Source organism: Heptranchias perlo, chromosome 3, assembly GCF_035084215.1.
Source record: "Heptranchias perlo isolate sHepPer1 chromosome 3, sHepPer1.hap1, whole genome shotgun sequence".
Classification (NCBI taxonomy): Eukaryota; Metazoa; Chordata; class Chondrichthyes; order Hexanchiformes; family Hexanchidae; genus Heptranchias; species Heptranchias perlo.
The window spans coordinates 43,909,825-43,924,151 of record NC_090327.1 but is presented as its reverse complement, the minus strand read 5'-3'; the positions used below and the strand labels follow the sequence as shown (position 1 = coordinate 43,924,151).

Below are 14,327 nucleotides of genomic sequence, written 5' to 3'. Positions count from 1 at the left end.
AGCTGCTATATAAATGCAAGTTCTTTTGTTATTCTTTCTCATTACTTCCTCCCATGTACTATAGATTTACCTATCTAAAATCTATTTGAAGCCAAGAATACACTATGCAAATTCTGGTACAATTAGCAAATTGCAGTGCAATAGTAAACATGAAAACACTAAATACTGGTAACATGGCACTTAGAAAATCATAATATGATTAGGCAGAGTCAACATGGTTTTATGAAAGAGAAATCGTGTTTGACAAATTTATTAGAGTTTTTTGAGGATGTAACTAGCAGGGTAGATAAAGGGCAACCAGTGGATGTAGTATATTTGGATTTTCAAAAGGCATTCGCTAAGGTGCCACATAAAAGGCTGTTACACAAGGTAAGGGCTCATGAGGTTGGGGATAATATATTAGCATGGATAGAGGATTGGTTAAAGGACAGAAAATAGAGAGTAAAGATAAACGGGTCATTCTCAGATTGGCAGGCTGTAACTAGTGGGGTGCCGCAAGAATTGGTGCTTGGACCTCAGCTATTTACAATCTATATTAATAACTTAGATGAAGGGACCGAGTGTATTGTATCCAAGTTTGGTGACAATACATAGCTAGGTGGGAAAGCAAGCTGTGAGGAGATCACGAAGAGTCTGCAAAGGGATTTAGACAGGTTAAGTGAGTGGGCAAGAAGGTGGCAGATGGAGTATAATGTGGGGAAATGTGAGGTTATTCACTTCAGTAGGAAGAATAGAAAAGCAGAATATTTTTTAAATGTTGGCACGCAGAGAGATTTGGGTGTCCTCGTTCAAGAAACACAAAAGTTAGTATGCAGGTACAGCAGGCAATTAGGAAAGCAAATGGCATGTTGGCCTTTATTGCAAGGGAGTTGGAGTACAAGAGTAAGTAAGTCTTACAGGGCTTTTGTGAGACCTCACCTGGAGTACTGTGTACAGTTTTGGCCTCCTTACTGAAGGAAGGATATACTTGCCTTAGAGGTGGTGCAACGAAGGTTCACTAGATTAATTCATGGGATGAGAGGGTTGTCCTGTGAAGAGAGGTTGAGTAGAATGGACCTATACTCTCTGGAGTTTAGAAGAATGAGAGGTGATCTCATTGAAACATGTAAGATTATGAGGGGGCTTGACAGGGTAGATGTTGTAAGGTTGTTTTTTTTTATTCGTTCATGGGATATGGGCGTCGCTGGCGAGGCCAGCATTTATTGCCCATCCCTAATTGCCCTCGAGAAGGTGGTGGTGAGCCGCCTTCTTGAACCGCTGCAGTCCATGTGGTGAAGGTTCTCCCACAGTGCTGTTAGGGAGGGAGTTCCAGGATTTTGACCCAGCGACGATGAAGGAATGGCGATATATTTCCAAGTCGGGATGGTGTGTGACTTGGAGGGGAACGTGCAGGTTGTGTTGTTTCCATGTGCCTGCTGCCCTTGTCCTTCTAGGTGGTAGAGGTCACGGGTTTGGGAGGTACTGTCGAAGAAGCCTTGGCGAGTTGCTGCAGTGCATCCTGTGGATGGTACACACTGCAGCCACTGTGCGCCGGTGGTGAAGGGAGTGAATGTTCGGGGCGGTAGATGGGGTGCCAATCAAGCGGGCTGCTTTGTCCTGGATGGTGTCGAGCTCCTTGAGTGTTGTTGGAGCTGCACTCATCCAGGCAAGTGGAGAGTATTCCATCACACTCCTGACTTGTGCCTTGTAGATGAATGAAAGGCTTTGGGGAGTCAGGAGGTGAGTCACTCGCTGCAGAATACCCAGCCTCTGACCTGCTCTCATAGCCACAGTATTTATATGGCTGGTCCAGTTAAGTTTCTGGTCAACGGTGACCCCCAGGATGTTGATGGTGTGGGATTCGATGATGGACTTAGGGGTTCAGTTACATAGATCATTGAAGTGTCATGAACAGGTGCAGAAAATAATCAATAAGGCTAATGGAATGCTGGCCTTTATATCTAGAGGACTAGAGTACAAGGGGGCAGAAGTTATGCAGCAGCTATACAAAACCCTGGTTAGACCGCACCTGGAGTACTGTGAGCAGTTCTGGGCACCGCATCTTCGGAAGGACATATTGGCCTCGGAGGGAGTGCAGCGTAGGTTTACTAGAATGATACCCGGACTTCAAGGGTTAAGTTACAAGGAAAGATTACACAAATTGGGGTTGTATTCTCTAGAGTTTAGAAGGTTAAGGGGTGATCTGATCGAAGTTTATAAGATATTAAGGGGAACACATAGGGTGGATAGAGAGAAACTATTTCCGCTGGTTGGGGATTCTAGGGGGCACAGTCTAAAAATTAGAGCCAGACCTTTCAGGAGTAAGATTAGAAAACCTAGCTCAAAGGGTGGTAGAAGTTTGGAACTCTCTTCCGCAAACAGCAATTGAAGCTAGCTCAATTGCTAAATTTAAATCTGAGATAGATGGCTTTTTGACAACCAAAGGTATTAAGGGATATGGGCCAAAGGCAGGTATATGGAGTTAGATCACAGATCAGCCTTGATCTTATCAAATGTCGGAGCAGGCTCGAGGGGCTGAATGGCCTACTCCTGTTCCTATATTCCTATGTTCCTATGGTAATGCCGTTGAATGTCATGGGGAGATGGTTAGACTCTCTCTTGTTGGAGATGGTCATTGCCTGGCACTTCCCCCTGGTTAGAGAGTCTAGGGGCACAGTCACAGGATAAGGGGTCCGCCATTCAAGACTGAGATGAAGAGGAATTTCTTCACGTAGAGGGTTGTAAATCTTTGGAATTCTCTACCCCAGAGGGCTGTGGATGCTGAGTCATTGAATATATTCAAGGCTGAGATAGATAGATTTTTGGACTCTCAATCAAGGTTGTGGGGATCGGGCGGGAAAGTGGAGTTGAGGTCGAAGATCAGCCATGATCTTATTGAATGGCGGAGCAGGCTCGAGGGCTGTAAGGCCGACTCCTGATCCTATTTCTTATGTTCTTATATTAATAAAGATAATAGCTTACAGTGCTTTCAATGAAAATTCCAATTCTTAAAATTTTTTTTAAATACTTCTATATTGTAGAATATCTAAAGTTGCATATCCTTGCAAATTCAAATTGTAATAACTAAAATTCAATTGCAGTCACTGTAATAAATTGAACCAGAGATTAAAAGCCACAATTTGGTGCTATTTTGTTGTGGAGACATTGGCATTTTAAATCTGGTAAAAATGACAAGACACAGGACAAAAGACATCATAATTACAATGATTTTAGTCACACTGCATTACCACTGTTGTTCTACTGCACAACAGTGAGAGAATTACATGACTGAATATTAATTTTGCAAAAAGTCTGTAACATAACTTATGGAAAGATTACTTATACTTAAAAATCTCATTAATGCTCTAACTAAAATCACCAGATTTCAAAAAGAAAAAAAAGTCATGTGACCAAGACTTTTAAATGTTAATATTGCCACAACAAGGTAAAAATCACACCTATGATCAACATACTACAGTGAGGCTTTACATTTAACAAAATGTTTTTTTCTTTAAGAAGGCTGCCTTAAATTACGATGAGCTACTGCATGAAACGAGGGGTTTAAAAATTAACACTCACTCAGGTACTGCGTGCAAAATTTACACCAACAACACAGGAGAGGGCACGTTGTCGATGTGTGGTGGAAATAATAATCATCAAACACTTTAAAACTGGTGTTCTATATCACTTATACGTGATCTTTAAGTTTCATCATTATCTTTAGCGTACAACGCGTACATTTCCTAATCATTGAGGAAAACATTCCTATTGCAGCTTGTACACTTTTTACTATTTAACAAAGGAATTTTTCTTTTTTTTAAGAACAGTGACCTTTTAAACGAAAAAAGGTAAAGCAAAAGAACATTTTTGTAAAAAAAGACAATATTGCGCCAATAGCTGCACACTGCCATTAATGACCATATTCAAGAGATATATTAAATATACTGCCTGCTTCTGTCCCTACCTAGCCCCGATTGCCAATGAACGATCATTCACACTTCATCACTTCCAGGCTTGACCTTTCTAGTGCTTTCCGTGCTGGTCTCTTGCGCTCCATAAACTCCAATTCACTCAGAGCTCTTCCACCTACATCGTGTCCTGCACTAAGTTCCACACATCTATCACCCGTCCTTGGCATCGTCCACTGCTGATTCCCTGTTCCCCAGCACATCGATTTCAAAATCCTTCTCCTTGGTTATAATCCCTGTATAGTCTTGTTCCATCCCACCGTTGGACTCTCCTCCAGCCTGCACTCTTCCAACTCTGGACTACTGTGCATCTACTCCTCACTCTGGCCCATCAGTGGCACAGCCTTTAGTCTTCACACCCCAACACTCAAGAATTAATTTCTTAAACCCCTCTGCTTTACTACACCTCTCCCTATTTGCAAAAAAGACTCCTCAAAACTTCTCTCTTCTATTGCACCTTCGGACACCATGCTTAATTGCTTTTTAAATCCTGCTCGGCTTCCATTCCCTCTACACCACCCAGTCCCCTCTTGAAAAGCACTTTAGGATGTTTTGCTATGCTAAAGGCACTGTATAAATGTAGGCTTTTGTTGGCTGATTGTCCTTTTGAACAACAACGACATCTTAACCAGTTCACAGTTTGGGGTAACGTGTCTCCTCTTATGTGGCTCGAAATGCAAGAGGCAGATGCAACCACATTTGAAGCAAATGAAAGTTTGTTGTTACAGCATGGTTGACAATTTGTCTTCCCCTTTTCCCTTTGCAGCTTCAGCGCGCTGTATCTCAAAGTGCCGACTGTCTTGGTGGATGATACTGCATCACCTGTACGAAGCCAGCTGCTCCCAGGATTCTGCTACTGGAATTCTAGTTGATTTAATTAGTCTTTAGGTATCTTTTCAATGTGCCCTTTTGATTGAACTTTCCTCCATAGGACTGTTTGCACTCTTTCAGCAAGGAATAGAAGACAATTGTAGTCAATCTGTCATCAAACATCCTCAAGACATGTCCAGACCATCTCAGCAGAGACAAACTCCATGATATTGATTTGTGCTAATCCACAGGCCCTCAAATGCAAGACAAGATCCCAAACACTATTATTCATGATGGTATGAAAGTAAAAGTTTAAATTTAAGATGCTTGGCATGTGCCTATAGATTGTTTCTTTGCATCTGAAACTTGCACAAATGAAAGGACTTTGAGCTTGATATTGATTTTCAATCCATGTTCATCCTATACATATTTCCTCAGACAATGGAATACTTTGTTATCCAGAGATGCAGCTAACAATTGGTTACTGCACAGCTAGATAAAGAATTGCAATCTGAACTGAACAAATCCCATACTGATATATCTACAGCTTTGGCATGACTTGAATTTTGACTCCAAGTAAAACAGAAGACTACATGGACAAGTTTGTAACTTGATTTATCAGGAGTCTGATGTGGAGAGCCCTAAGCCTCTATAAACCTTCAGCCCAATTTAGGAGCAAGCTCACTTCCAGAGGCCTGGACTTGCAGAAGCCTGGTAGAGCCTAATATAGAGGGAAGAGTTCCTCTGTGCACTATGTATAGTGAAAACATAAACCTGTTTATAAAGAACACATTTTTAATTTCACTACACATTCCCACACAGAGAAAATCTTACTCCACAGACAGGCATTACTAGGATATGTCCAGGACCTAGATTTGCTTATTCATGCACTTTTAAAAAAAAATGCTTTGGTGATTAATTATGTGGGAGACACAGGTTTATAATGACGATGACAGTGATCAGGTACAGTATTTGAAGCAGTTTTGCTCCTCTGGCTTGCCAGCAACGCTATGAGAGAGGTACCAGTATACTATATCAGAGATTTATCCGCCTCTCAGAGGATTGTTTATACTATGGCACATTGTACAAAAACCCTTCACATATTTTAAATAGTTTCATAGGAAGCCAGACAAAGGAGCAGAATTATAATAAAAGTAGAATTTGTCAAAATGATAGTGTACACAAAAATACTCCAATTACTGTAATTTTTTTATAAAACAAACTTAGTTCAGAATATTCTTATTTTCTCCATTTTCATTCTAACTATGCTTATTTCATAGCTCACGGTAGTGCAGAGAGCACTACATCTATGGATTTAGTAATAAAGAAGAAAGACTTGCACTGATATAGCGCTTTTCACGACCTCAGGATGTCCTAAAGCGCTTTACAGCCAATGATGTACTTTTAAAGTGTAGTTACTGTTGTAATGTAGGAAACGTGGACAACCAATTTGTGCACAGCAAGATCCCACAAACAGCAGTATGATAATGACCAGATCATCTGTTTTGATGATGTTGATTGAGGGATAAATATTGGCCAGGACACCGGGGAGGACGCCCCTGCTCTTCTTCGAAATAATGCCGTGGGATCGTTTACATCCACCTGAGGGGGCAGACGGTTTTACGTCTCAACTGAAAGACGGCACCTCCGACGGTGCAGCACTCCCTCAATACCGCACTAGAGTGTCAGCCTGGATTACGACTGATGACAACATACAGGCAAAGAAAATGAAGGGACCATGTATTTTCCACTAGGCCACTACCTAAACGAAGCACTTGAGGACAACATATACCTATATTACTAATCCTTTGCAGTAGTTATTACCCCACCGTGCCAACATGCTTTTCTGTCAGCCTGCCAGTAACAGGCACACATCTGACATTAAATGTGAGTGGGTTATGTGGGTCAGCCAAACATCTGTCACTTGAGTTAAGACCAAGTTGCAAAACAGAATACAAAATTTTCCATGAGTCAACCGAATACAATCCAAGTATCATGTGACCAACCTGACTCTATCCCTCCACATTTACACTGATATAAAACACCAAACAAAATATACTACGGCACTGTTTTTATTATAACAACAATTTTCACATATCATAGGAAAAAAAACGATCTGGCAAGATGGAACAGCACTCTCAGCAGCAGGTCAAACTTAGCATGCAGTCAGAGGTACTGTGCAAAGTGACCACTACCCCAGAAAGCTGCTCAATTTTCCAGTGCTCTTGATTTAATGACAAGTAAATATCATGCATAAAGGTTACTGTATTCCTAAGCAGCAGAGATGCAGTATCAGAGCATGTAGTGTCATTAGCTTTGAAATAAATGCCTGTATTCTGTTCACTTATATGAACCACTTATCCCATAGAAAAAAAACATCATTTCTATGATGTCACAGAACATCTCCCCCAGATCTAAGAACGCAAGGAGACAGGAACAGGAACAAGGAAAAGGTAATTCAACCCAAAAAATCACCCTGTCATTTAGACCCGTGTGCAGGGCCCTATCATCTCCCTTTAGCCTTGGCACCAAGCTTGTTTGCCTCTACAGCCTGATGAAGCCTATCGAATCATGTTAACTTACTTTCAACCTCCACCATCACAGCCTGGATGCCATTTTTAAACCAATTTGGGCCATTAGTAGTTGTATTATTTTAATTTGGGACTAGAATTCATAGAAGCATTAAATTTGAGCGAGAGAGACTATTTAGCCCATCACACATGTACCAGCTATATGATAGACCTATCCACTTAGTCCCATAAGTTGTTAGAGGGTATTCTGAGAGACAGGATCTGCAGGCATTTGGAGAGGCAGGGACTGATTAGGAACAGTCAGCATGGTTTTGTGAGAGGAAAATCATGTCTCACGAATTTGATTGAGTTTTTTGAAGGGGTAACCAAGAAGATAGATGAGGGCTGTGCAGTAGACGTGGTCTACATGGACTTTAGCAAAGCCTTTGACAAGGTACCGCATGGTAGGTTGTTACATAAGGTTAAATCTCACGGGATCCAAGGTGAAGTAGCCAATTGGATACAAAATTGGCTTGACGACAGAAGACAGAGGGTGGTTGTAGAGGGTTGTTTTTCAAACTGGAGGCCTGTGACCAGCGGTGTGCCTCAGGGATCGGTGCTGGGTCCGCTGTTATTTGTTATTTATATCAATGATTTGGATGAGAATTTAGGAGGCATGGTTAGTAAGTTTGCAGATGACACCAAGATTGGTGGCATTGTGGACAGCGAAGAAGGTTATCTAGGATTGCAACGGGATCTTGATAAATTGGGCCAGTGGGCCGATGAATGGCAGATGGAGTTTAATTTAGATAAATGTGAGGTGATGCATTTTGGTAGATCGATTCGGGCCAGGACCTACTCCGTTAATGGTAGGGCGTTGGGGAGAGTTATAGAACAAAGAGATCTGGGAGTACAGGTTCATAGCTCCTTGAAAATGGAGTCACAGATGGATAGGGTGGTGAAGAAGGCATTCAGCATGCTTGGTTTCATTGGTCAGAACATTGAATACAGGAGTTGGGATGTCTTGTTGAAGTTGTACAAGACATTAGTAAGGCCACACTTGGAATACTGTGTACAGTTCTGGTCACCCTATTATAGAAAGGATATTATTAAACTAGAAAGAGTGCAGAAAAGATTTACTAGGATGCTACCGGGACTTGAAGGTTTGACTTATAGGGAGAGGTTGGATAGACTGAGACTTTTTTCCCTGGAGAGTAGGAGGTTTAGGGGTGATCTTATAGAAGTCTATAAAATAATGAGGGGCATAGATAAGGTAGATAGTCAAAATCTTTTCCCAAAGGTAGGGGAGTCTATAACAAGGGGGCATAGATTTAAGGTGAGAGGGGAGAGATACAAAAGGGTTCAGAGGGGCAATTTTTTCACTCAAAGGGTGATGAGTGTCTGGAACGAGCTGCCAGAGGCAGTAGTAGAGGCTGGTACAATTTTGTCTTTTAAAAAGCATTTGGACAGTTACATGGGTAAGATGGGTATAGAGGGATATGGGCCAAGTGCAGGCAATTGGGACTAGTTTAGTGGTATAAACTGGGCGACATGGACATGTTGGGCCGAAGGGCCTGTTTCCATGTTGTAAACTTCTATGATTCTCTTGCCCTTTCCCCATTACCTTAAAATATTCATTTTTTCAATATTTATCCTTTTTAAAAAATGGTTACGGATTATTTTTCCCCCATGTTTCTAATAGAGCATTCCATGTCCTAACAAGCCTCTTAAAAAAATTCCTCATCCTCTCCCATCATTCTTTTACTTACTTATCATATTTAGTTTCATGACTCAATAATGTACAAGTACGTTCCACGTCTCACTCTGAAGGCCTAGCTACAAACACTTTTAACTTCTTGCCTTAGCAGCAAGACCATGTTTTCATTCCCTGTTCAATCAGGCATTTTTTTTTCAGCGGGTTAACCAAAGTTGCATTCACCAAGCAAAGTGGCAGTCCACTACAGAAATTAACTATAGGTGTGAATTAACTAGTCCTTAATTTATATTTATTTTGAGATATCCTTAATTTTTAATCCCGTCTCTTAATTCTTGCTACTAGTTCAACATTGTGATTGCATCACTTCCACCCACTGACTCCTTTCATTACTTAAAATAATTGGATGTTTCCCATCGGCTTTCTCTGCAGTAAACTGATTTGGTGTCTTGACCAGTCTTCACAGCACATTTACTTAAGCCTAAGATCTTTCTCACTACCCTTCCATTGAAAGAGAAAATAGATTTGGGTGAAATAAAATGACCCCAACCTTTCAGAATATCAATCATTATAGCATATATCTGTTCCTTAAATTAATCCAATGTCCTTTCCTGCTCTTAATCACCCTGTGTAAAGATATACTTACTGCTGTTGAGTCTAACCTTGCCTTTCACAAATCTGAATATATGCCCTCTTGTCCTACTGCCTTTTAGTATCTGAAAGTAGTATTCCTGGTTTAATTTCTATCTGATTAAGTACTTTATATACCTCTAAGGTTCCTGCTAATGCATCTCTTTTTTGAGCCAGAAGAATTCTACCGTATCAAGTTGTTCTTCATAGCTCATCAATCTAACACCGGAGATTATTAGTCGTCTTGTTCTCCTGTGCAGCACCTCTAGATTCTGGTTGGCCTCTTGTACCAAAATGTACAGAATATTCCAGGTGCTGACTGACCAGAGCACTATATGACTTTACTATAACTTCTGGAGATATGAGCTGAACTGATCTGATTTGGTAATAGAACCCAGCATCCAGTTCATCTTGCTTATTGCTACTTCACATTGTTTAGACATGATGAATGATAAAATCAACCAACGCTCCTAGGTTTCTTTCAACTCTAATCTAAGCAAGTTCTATTCCACTCAGAATACGTGTCTTCTATTTTTACTGCAAATATATACAGTAGCTTACATTTGTCCATATTGAACTTCATTCAAGGCAAAAGAGTACAAAATAAATGAGAGGGTACTGAAAGGTGTAGAGGAACAAAGGGATCTGGCGTGCATGTCCACAGATCCCTGAATGTAGCAGGACAGGTAGATAAAGTGGTTAAAAAGGCATACGGGATACATTCCTTTATTAGCCAAGGCACAGAATATAACAGCAGGGAGGCTATGCTAGAACTGTATAAAACATTGGTTGGGCCACAGCTTGAGTACTGCATACAGTTCTGGTCACCACATTACAGGGAAGATGTGATTGCACTAGAGAGGGTACAGAGGAGATTTACAAGGATGTTGCCAGGGCTGGAGAATTTTAGCTATGAGAAAAGATTGGATAGGCTGGGGTTGTTTTCTTTGGAACAAAGGAGGCTGAGGGCAGATTTAATTGAGGTATATAAAATTATGAAGGGCCTAGATAGAGTGGATAGGGAGGACCTATTTCCCTTAGCAGAGGGGTCAGTGAACAGGGGTCATAGAATTAAAGTAATTAGTAGAAGGATTAGAGGGGAGCTGAGGAGAAATTTTTTTACCCAGAAGGTGGTGGGGGTCTGGAACTCACTGCCTGAAAGGGTGGTAGAGGCAGAAACCCTCAACTTATTTAAAAAGTACTTGGATGTGCATTTGAAGTGCCATAACCTACAGGGCTACGGACCAAGTGCTGGAAAGTGGGATTAAACTGGATAGCTCTTTTTTAGCCGGCATGGACACAATGGGCCGAATGGCCTCCTTCTGTGCCTTAACTTTCCATGATTCTATGATTTAATGGTACATACCCTAACGAACTTTCTTCGCAAGGTCTTGACTGACTACCAAGTCTACTGTTCCCCCTCCCTCCAAATTTAACTACTTTGCACTGAGACTTCATTATCAATTCATTTTTGTATACCAGCAGCACTGTAATCATTCACTCCCTCGACCACCGGCGCACCGTGGCTGCAGTGTGTACCATCTACAAGATGCACTGCAGCAACTCGCCAAGGCTTCTTCAACAGCATCTCCCAAACCCACGATCTCTACCACCTAGAAAGACAAGGGCAGCAGGCGCATGGGAACACCACCACCTGCACGTTCCCTTCCAAGTCACACATCATCCTGACTTGGAAATATATCGCCGTTCCTTCATCATTGCTGGGTCAAAATCCTGGAACTCCCTATCTAACAGCACTGTGGGGGTACCCTCACCATACAGACTGCAGCAGCTGAAGGCAGCAGCTCACCACCACCTTGTCAAGGGCAATTAGGGATGGCCAGTAAAGGCCTTGCCAGCAACACCCACATCCCATGAATGAATAAAAAAGAAAATACAAGCAGTCCCAGCTCATGCCCCGGGGTCGCCTGTAGAACCATAATCCGAGAAAGAGGCCATTCAGCCCATCGTGTCTGTGCTGACTCTTTGCTAAAATAATCCACAACTAATCCTGCTGCCCTGTTCTCTCCATAACCTTGTATTTTCCTCTGCTTCAAATATTTATCCAATTTTCCCTTAAAAGAGGCAATGGAGTCTGCCGCAGGCCGTGGTTGAGGCAAAGCATTTCATGCTCGAGCAACCCATTCTTTAAATAAATTTCTCTTATTCTCTCTCCTCATTGTCTGAGTGATAATTTTATATTAATAACTCCCCAGAGGAAATATTACTTCCCTTTTTACTGCATCAAAACTCTTCATAGTGTTAAAAAACTTCTGGTCAATATCCTCTTGGCCTTCTCTGGGAAATAATCCCAGTATCTCATTTCTCCTCAGTTTCCTACTTCCTCATGGTTTTTATCCATGGCATCATCCAACTGAATTTACATTGTATAATCTATGCCAATCAATCAATATCATCCCTATCTAGCTCCCCTCAGCTCTGTGCTTTCTTCCCTTCTGCCAATTACTAAACTAAGTCTTTGTTTCACCCTTAGTCCCACTAACCTAAATTTATAAAGAGGCCACTCATGCTGCACTTATGTATCTAAGGCCTTCAGGAAATCTAGATACATTACAAAAATGGCATCTTTTCCTATGAGTATGATGGCCAAAACTGGTCACAATACTCAAAATGCAGTTTTACCAATGCTTTACCAAAGTGTTACCTCTTGGATTCATATCTAATCACTTATACAACTTCAAGTTCTATTTGCCTTACAATGCTTCTGTATAATTTGGAAGCCATCTTGTTTTAGAAATCTTTGTTATTGTAAATGCAAAATTTATATCTTAAGATTTTACAGTACTTAAAGTCGAGGTACACTGAAAACAGTGTTTTGCGGTCTACTGTACATTTCTAATTATAAGATGTAAAATACAGTGAGCTAGCTATCCTCCTTCAAAGCTACACAGTAATCTTCATTTTCCCGCACTGCTTTGATGGTTAGTAAACAAAACTCTACAGAAATCCTAGGAGACATCAGCAGACGCTGCCACAGTGTCTAATCAGATAGCCATTTGCATAAAGTATCAAGTGTAATTTAAAATGTGTTGCTGTAGATGTGGAAAGGGAATAATAGATCTATATTGGTATGTTTGAAATGAAGGTTGTTATCAAAAACACATTCCTTTGGGACTGTAACTCATCACCCACTGTACTCTCATAAAGACTAGTTTATACCTCAGAAGACCCAACTACATTGATATTCTTACACGATTGCTGAAACACTCTAGGAAAGAAACCCACTGCAGTATCAAAAAAATTAAGATTGCTTGGTATATTACCAGTGGGTAGCAAAAGTTATTTGAACATTAATTTAACCTTGACCGAATTAAATTGCTGTGGTTCAAATATTAACAAAATATTTTATCAACCACTCCGACAATTAGCTTCACCATGTAGGGAATTCCAGCTGAAAAGTCTTGGAAATTTTAGTGCAAAGGACATTTCACTTCAAAGTTATTAGGATCTCAAATTTACTGCTTGAATTAAAGGCATATTTGTGAAATGGGGTTACAGGACTACAAATTTGTCGTGAAAAAGCAAAGATGCTCACCAGTAGTTGAGTGAGTAAATGCAAAATGTGATATGGCAGGAATATTCCTGGTTCAATTTCTGGTCCGGGTCGAGTCAGGTCATCTTAATAATCTGGCTAACAGGAAGAACTCAACTAACTGAAATATCCACGGGTTTGGGGAGGAGAGGGGTGGGGCGGGGGGGGGGGGGGCACAAAATCAGCCATGGTTTTCATTCCTGATCACTAACCAATGACCCTCTTTAGTAACTGTGTGTGTATACAAATGTTGTATAAGGACAGCAGCAGGCTGTGATGGCCCCTTCTTCCCTCTCAGCTGGAGGCTAGACTGCTGACATTGACCATCCAGGCTTACACATGAAGAATGGCCACTTGGATAAGGTAAGCTCCAGGCATCCATCATACTGCACCTAAGCATAATTCCTTACCTTCAGGAGAGGAGGGAAGGAAATTAGAGAGGATAAAAGTCAATTACTGTCATTCAGGACAGGTAATGAAAACCACATGCAGTACTTATAATGAACACTAGGCTCTTGTAATTGATTAATCCGTGCCTTTCTAAATGGTGGTTTATACTGTCCCTTAGAATTGATTCCAATAATTTGCCCACCACCGAAGTGAGACTAACTGGCCTGTAATTACTAGATCTATCCGTTTCACCCTTTTTAAACAACGGTAGAAGGTTAGCAGTCCTCCAATCCTCCGGCACTACACCGGTAGCCTGAGAGGATTGGAAAATGATGGTCAGAGCCTCCGCCATTTCCTCCCTTACTTCTCTTAACAGCCTGGAACACATTTCTTCCGGGCTTGGCGATTTATCTACTTTCAGAGGCGCTAAACGCTCTAATACTTCCTCTCTTGCTATGCTTAGCCCATCCAATATTATTTTTTTTTATTCGTTCATGGGATGTGGGCGTCGCTAGCAAGGCTAGCATTTATTGCCGATCCCTAATTGTCCTTGAGAAGGTGGTGGTGAGCCGCCTTCTTGAACTGCTGCAGTCCGTGTGGCGAAGGTTCTCCCTCAGTGCTGTTAGGTAGGGAGTTCCAGGATTTTGACCCAGCGACAATTAAGGAACTGCGATATATTTCTCAGTCGGGATGGTGTGTGACTTGGAGGGGAACGTGCAGGTAGTGTTGTTCCCATTTGCCTGCTGCCCTTGTCCTTCTAGGTGGTAGAGGTC

General features: G+C 41.4%; 1 protein-coding gene across 1 annotated transcript in view; it reads right to left on the bottom strand.

Moving 5' to 3' along the window:
* Window positions 1–14,327, bottom strand: part of triqk (triple QxxK/R motif containing) — a 110,207-nt gene that overhangs the window by 55,287 nt on the left and 40,593 nt on the right. The window lies entirely within an intron of this gene.